Here is a 7,929-nt window from a genome sequence, read left to right as displayed (position 1 = left end):
CATTCTCAACCCTGATTTTAGTGACTAGGAATTACATATTGAAGGCACTTACACTGTTTGTGTTAGTGATTATTTTATTTCCATCAGGATCTGCCTAAGTAACAGTAGCAGTATCTCATTTTCTCTAAATAAGCATGTGATTAAAGAAGGTTGAATCACTGGTTAATAGTGGAGCATTTAAAATAGTTGCCCATTGTTCATGCAACACCAGTAATTAGCTTAGGATGAAATCAGTAGGAAATTTGGGGCCCATTCTCTGCCCCACCTTTCTCTCATCAGGAGGCTTCTCCGCTGGTGAGCCATGTAGTTCTTTAGCTTTTAGAGGGAAAGGTGGTGGGTGTGGTAAGGACACATTGGGTTCGGGACATCTTCTTGTCATCAGTGCCTTCACAGGCATCTTTGTAATATCATTATTAGTTTGTAGCAATAGTGTGGTACACATCCACAGAACGCAGGTCACTAGCCCCTGTCCCCAACCAGACAGGACCCCATCTTGTCCTGCAGTGCCCCACCCTGGTACCTGCTGATCCCGTTTCGCCATTCCTGTACCTACATTTCTGTTCAGCTTTGTCTTATTTCTGTGATCTTTAAAAGATGTATAATCCTTTAAAATACCCTTTAGTTTTTATTGAAAAATTTGTTGGAAGAATAGTAGCAATAAAGTCCATATACCAAAGACCATCTTACCAAATTCGATCCTTTTCTCCTCCTCCTTTCCAGTTTGCTCTCCCTGTAATCATTTTAAAGCAAACCACAGACACAGACCTCCTACAAATGCTTCGCCATGTATGGCTTAAGAGTGATGTTTCCAACCAAAACACCATCACCACATCTAAGGAAGTATCGTCAACTTTGTAATCTCCACAGTATAATATAGTAAACTGTCTATATTAAAATAATCACCATTTCCCCCCAAACTTTTTCATATTTTTATTTAATTTTTATTTTATTTAACTTTAGAATTTAGTAGAGGGTCTAAAAGGTCTCACTACACAGATAGGACTCCTAGTGATCCTCCTGTTTTCAGCCTCCCAAGTGCTGGGATTGTAGGTATCTGCCACCGTGCCCAGTCTCAATCCCCATCTCAGTGTGCCCTGGGGGTGGGGCCAGCACAGCATGCCAGGGATTAAACCCAAGCCCCATGTGTCTGCCTAAGCAGGTGCTTTAGTCCGCTGAGCTACCTGGCTGGCCCTTTTACCTGTTTTTAAATAAATCTGAGATACTATCAAAATATATGAATTGTTGGGCTGGTGAGATAGCTCAGTGGACTAAGCACCTGCTTAGGCAAGTACAGGGACCAGGGTTTGATCCCCGGCACCACTTGCAGTACCAGCCCTGCCCCTGGGTGCGCTGAGCCAGGCACTGAGACCGGGCATGGTGGTGCTCACCTGTAATTTTGGTGCTGGGGAGGCTGAAGACAGGAGGATCTCTAGGGGCCTGAGCTGTGTAGTAAGACCCTGTACCAAACACATAATAAATAAATAGATAAAATAAAAACATGAATTGTTTGTTATTATCTTTTGAGTTTGTTTCTACAATCCTCTTTCATTTTTTCATGGTATTTTTAAACTAGTCGTGCCTTTTACATGTCATCATTTAATGTGTTTGGTCCTCTATCCCCTGAATGGTGTGCTGTTCTGAAGGCTTGGTTAAGTTGAGGTTAGACATTTTCGGCAAAGATCCTAAACAGGGAAGTTGTGTACTTCGCATTCTGTCAGGAGGCATATGATTCAGGCTGCCCACTCACTCACTTACTGGTTGTTTTAATTAAATCTGCCAGATAGATAGATAGATAGATAGATAGATAGATAGATAGATATAGATATAGATATAGATATAGATATAGATATAGATAGATATATATACATCTCCACAAATTCTTGGCTACTTCTGCGTTCATGAGGTGCATTTTGCGAGGTGTGGTGGGGTCGTGTGCAGGATCTCACCACGTTGCTTAGGCCAGCCTCACACTCTTGGCTCAAGCCAATCCTGCCCCAGCCTTCCAAGTGACTAGGAATATGGGCACAGCCTGCCGGACATCTAGTTCTCTCCCAGGTGCATGGCAGAAGGTACTCACGCCATGGATGAAAATTCCCAGGGGGTGAGGCACGATCATCCCCCCCCCAAAACAACAATGGAGCAATTCTGCTACTAAGTGAGCTTGGATGTGACTCTCCACCAACATTTGATTATATTGTGGTAAGTTACATTTTCTCAAGAAATTTGTCAACTGAGTCTAATTTTCCAGATTGTCAGCAGGTAATAGATAATAGTGTTCCCTTGTATTTTACATCTCCATTGGTCTTTAGATTGTTTATGTTCATAATACTATTCACATATGAGCTTTCTCTTTTTCTTGTATAATCTTGCCGGGGTTTACCTAGTTGTTTATTTCTGAAGAACCAATGCTTGGCTTGGTTAGCATTCTCTGTCAAAATTTCGTTTTCTATTTTACTGATTTTTACTCTCATTTATATTATTTCACTACTTCCACTCATTAATTTTTAGCATCTTGTCTTTCTTATACAAGTACTGATACCTAAATATTCTTTTCTTCTGTACCAGGAATTGAACCCAAAACCTGTGCACTGACCTATATCACAGACATCGTTATTTTTTTATTCTGAGAAAGGGTCTCACTAAGTCATTAAATTGCCCAGGTTGGGCTCCAACGTATCATCCTCTTGCCTCAGCCTCCTGTGCTAGGATCATAGACCTATTTGACCAGGTTCTGCTAATATATATCTTATATTACTTATTTTTTTGCTGTATTCCATGAGCTTTGATATATAAGGTGTTAATTTTTTTAATATTTAGACTATAGTAACAATAATCGTTTTAAAGGCATTGTCTATTGGCTTTTTCAGTTGATTGTCCTCTTAATTATTGGTTGTATTTTCCTGATTTTTGTGTACACTTGGTAATTTTTTACTGAGATATTAAAACTGTTACCTTGTTGGGTGTTGGATGCTTCTGTGTTCCATAAATATTTTTTAACTTTTTTCTGAAATGCAGACGGTACTTTCCTTGGAAATGGTTTGATCCTTGTCTCGACTGCCTTTATGGTTTGTGAGATAGCGCTGGAGCTGCATGGAGTCTAGTGCTAATTCCAGTACTCCCTTCTACTGAGGCAAAATCTTTCTCCGTGCTCTTCCTGTTTTCCCAGAAACCAAGAGCTTTTCTAATCCTGCAGGTGGAAGCAGGCACCACAGCACTCCCTTGGTGAACACCAGGTACTGTTTTCTTTAGTCACTTCTGGTTATTGTATTATTAGGGTTCTCTAGAGAAGCAGAACCATTAGAGTACAATCAGGGAATTACTAATTTCTCTGCTGTAGTCCATGAGCTTTGATATAGAAGGTGTTATGTTTTTGAATATTTAGACTATAGTAAAAATAATAGTTTTAAAGCCATTGGAATGGAAGGATTTTTGTAACTATGGAGGCTTGGAACCCCTAACATCTCCAGTGGGTAAGCTGAAGACCTAGGAGAGTCGATAGGAGATTCGATCCAAATTCAGCAGGCAGACTTAGGTCTGAGAGGGGCAGCTGGTTCTGTGCAAATCCAAAGCAGAAGACTCATCATATTCCTGCTCCAGCATTCAGGGAGGGGGAGGACCTTTTCACTTAGCTTTTTATTCTAGTTAGGCCTTTGACCTGCTGGATGAGGTCCACCTTATTTGAGAGGGCAATCTGCTTTACTCAGTCCACTGATTCGAATGTTAATTTTTTTCTTCTATATTTGAGGGAAGGGTCTACAGGGTGTTCAGGGTCTCACTACTAGATAGGCCTTATAGTGATTCTCCTGTTTACAGCCTCCCAAGTGCTGGGATTACAGGCATGGGCCACCACACCCAGTCTCAACTCCCTTCTCAGCACTCCCTGGGGGTGGGGCTGACATGGCGGGCCTGAGAATCAAACCCCTACTCTCTGTGCCTGCTTGCAGGAGCTTTAATCTGCTGAGCTATTTGGCCGGCCCTTTTGAACGTTAATCTTAAAACAAACCCCGGATGATGTCTGACCAAATGTCAATGACTCCATGACTTCGACAAGTTGACACAACAAAGTAAGTGGTTCTCTTCTTTTCCTGCATGGTCTACTGGCCTGAGTTCTTAAGGGAGACCATCTGCAGGTCCACAGGTCCTCCGCACACCTTTCGTCCCCCTGGGGCTCTGGACAGCAATCTCGCTGATTTGATCCCTGGATTCTCAGCTCTGGCCCCTTAGCTCTCTCAAGGTGACAAATGAGAGCAATTGTAAGGTTTGGTCCAGTTGACTTTCATCACTCGTGAATCCTTGTCCTATGTTGCCTGAGGTCCAATATTTGAAGTGATTTTTTTAAACATATTTTTTCCATTTTGAACTTTTTCAAAGGCTTGTTTAGGATGGAAGGATCAGGTCAGTACTCCCAAGCAAAAGTCCCTAGAATGTTTGGGATTATAATTTTAAGTGTTTAGTATTGTTTGTTTGTTTGCAGTAGTAGAGTCTGAACCCAGGGCCTTCTCACTGAACTACATCCCCAATTTTAAGACAGGATCTTGCTAAGTCTGTAGGTTGCCCAGGCTGGTCTCAAATTTATGATCTCCCTACCTCAACCTCTCCAAGTATGGTCACCGTGCCTGGCTGATTTGTTTTTCGTTTAACTCAGTTATTTAGAGGCATGTTACTAAACTTTATAAATATATAGCAATGCTATTTTATGATTTTAAAATTAATTATTTAATTTAAAACATAATATTCTATACATGGTCAATTTTGCTACACACAAGGTAGTCAATTCTATAAGTGTTCCCTGTGCATCTATGGTCTTGGCTTAGGTATAAAATTTTTTATAAATTCATTAAACTCAGTCTCATTAGTTGTGTCAGTCATATCTCCTAATCACTGTTAAACTTTTGTTAACTTCATTTGTCAATGGTTTAGACAAATATATTGAAATCTCTTATCACAATAGTTGGATTTTATTTACCTGTAATTCTATCAAATTTTGCTTCATATTTTTTAGGTTATTTTTTTTTTTTTTGGTTGACAGTGTTTTTATATCTTTTTGTTAAGATGTACTTTTGGACATGATCTAGTAACAATCTTTTCTCCTAATAATGCTTTTGTTTTTAAAGTCTCTCTGTAAACTGTCTGATAGAAATCTTTGAGCCATATTTCCACTTCCAAATTTTCCAGGAGCCAAATTAAGGTAAAAAGCAACAAGTTATCCCAATTTTATCAATGCACTTTAACACAACATGTCCAAAACCATGTCACCTCCATGTACAACTGCGATAGTATTCATTAATGAGATGTTGGGCACTCGTTAGGATTCACGGCGTTCTAAATCTAGTGTACGTTGTACAATTATGGCACATCTCCATTACCACTTGATACTTTCCGAGCGCAGAGCAGGCATTTGTGGCAGAAGCCCACCACGTTGGAAAATGCAGGTCTGTGTGCTTACACTAGACTTCTTCGGGTATACATCTGTTGCTTCCTTTGCTCCTCTTTGCCTGTGTTCCTTTTTGTACTCTTAAACTCTGTGTCCTTTTTTCCCAGCATAATTTTATTGAGAAATAAATAGCAATGAGACAGTTTCAAACCAAATTGGTAGGACAGTTTCAATAATTAACACATTGCATACATTCTTCCTAGTGGTTCATTGCTGTACAAGATGCGGACATCATATCCTATTTACAGACACTATTAGAACAAATCCCTCTATTCATTAAGAGAGTGTAACTATATATCTATCCTAACCACTTTGAATACATAGATACAAAATGGACATTCATCTGTATCCCCTTTTCTTGTTTAGTTCCGTTATTTGAATATTATGGGTGTGTTAACTCAGCAAAATATTCTAAAAGAGTCCAGTAGTCCATAATAGTATTGGGTCTTCCACTTGACTGGCAATGTCAGAAATTGTTGACCTGAGTCCCCTACAGCTCAACATAACAGCATGGCTTTACTTCTTATAGTTCATTTTTATACTTTTCTGCTGGATGATTGAGACCAAAGTAAGGCAAGACCTATGCAACAAGAGTTGTAGCTTTTGGAACTGATAAAGTCAGTGAAATCCCCTCAGGATTTATCCTGAGATCTTGTACCTGAGATTGTAGATCCTTTGTCAGTATAAGCCATGTGGATGAATCTCTGTGTCCTTGTAGGTCCTATATGTGTTGCTTTGTGGAGTTTGATATATGTGAAATTTAGCATAGAATAACTTTGAAATTAGGGTGCAATGGGGGCAGGGGAGATGGCTCAGTAGGATAAGCGCTTGACTGGCAAATGCAAGGATCTGAGTTCAATCCCCGGTTCCGCAAAAAAAAAAAGAAAAAAGAAATTAGGGTGCACTTTTCAGTTAATAGTATGTTGGAATCTCCATCCAGAGGGCATTCAAACTGAAGTGCTCACTACTTAAATATGCATTAGCATGGAACAGTCCATGTTGAGGACAGATGTGGCTGGCTTGGAGTCAGGTTCCAGGAGGAGATAGTAGGGTACTTGCAACTCAAAGAACTGGACAGCTGAGAAGAGGTGTGAAGTGCGACTCAAGCTATTTGGCAATATTTATACATCAAGTATAAATAAAATAAATGTGCTCTACATAACTCGTAAGTTGTCTTAAGCCTAGAACTAATGACTTTTTGTGCTATTAGGAACCAACTAGAAAGCGCTGGATCCCCAAATCTTTTGACAACACAAATATGTTATGCAGATACTGAGAAATAAAATGAGCATTGGGTAGATGTGATCAAGCTCAGGAACACATTAATCTCCTCCTTCTCCTCCTTCTCCTCCTCTTCCTCCTCCTGCTCCTCATCCTCTTCCTCCTCCTCCTCCTTCTCCTTTTTCTGTGGTAACAGGGACTGAAAATCAACTTCTTTTACTTCTATCTGACTGGTTACCATGTACACCTTAGCTGCACCTGATAAAATATACATCTAAATAAATCAAAAAGAGCTCTGTATAAGTCTAAGTGATAAGAAAACTTTGTTATCATTTAACTGATAGCCTTTCTTCTTTGTTCTTAGATTTAGACATAATATGCATCTTATATTCAGTACATGTTAAATTTGATTAAATAAGGTGTCTAGATTTTAGTTTTGCTTTTATACCATACGACAATCTTTTTTAAGTGGAGAGTTCTATAGATTTGTATTTAATATATGTCAATTATGGGGGGGTGCCCATGCTCAGGGTCAAAGCCAGGGCTCTGTGCATGGTAGACCAGTACTCTGCCACACCCCCATCTGTGTCTTTAATCATAGTGTGCTATTTCAGCTGTGCTCATGTGTGTGCAGTGATAAGGATTAAACTCGGGAGTGTCCAGCACGGGCCCAGCACTTGGTCACTGAGCCTCAGCCAGCTCTGTTACCTCAGTAGACGTTGCTTCCAGGGCCTCTCTGCACCCTTAGGTCTTAGCCACTGCCTCCCCTCTGAGTTCAAATGCCTGACTCACCATCTAAATGGCAGGGGTACATTTCTCCTCACAGTTTCTGTCCTGGTCTTGCTGGTCCCAGCGGAGAAATGTCATGCAGAGGGTAGCAGTAGAGGAGACTGCACAACCTATGGCAGCCAGAAAGCAGCTAGAGGGAGGAAAATGCAGGGACCAGCACACACCCTACCAGATCACACTCCCGATGGCCCCCTGCAGCCAGGCCCTGCCTCCTAACAGGGTAAGCTAGTGCGCTCCTAGGGCCCAGTCGCCTTCCACACACATGAGAGCTTGGGGTCACTGCAGACCTAAGCCCTCACCCCTCTCGTGTTAAGTAGCTGTCCATTCTGCTGTGCCCCTTAGCACCCAGAATGCTGAACTTGAACAAGTGTGGGTATTGCCTTTTCTTTGGTGCTCTGTGGTTTGCATGGTATGGTAGGCTGAACGAAATCCTAGCAGGGATGTCTGCGTCCTAACCCCTCATAAATATGTTAGTTCATGTGGCA

This window comes from Octodon degus, unplaced genomic scaffold (genome assembly GCF_000260255.1).
Source record: "Octodon degus isolate 3935 unplaced genomic scaffold, OctDeg1.0 scaffold00240, whole genome shotgun sequence".
In the NCBI taxonomy this organism is placed as follows: Eukaryota; Metazoa; Chordata; class Mammalia; order Rodentia; family Octodontidae; genus Octodon; species Octodon degus.
The sequence above is the reverse complement of the archived record's forward strand: the minus strand, read 5'-3'. Positions refer to the sequence as shown.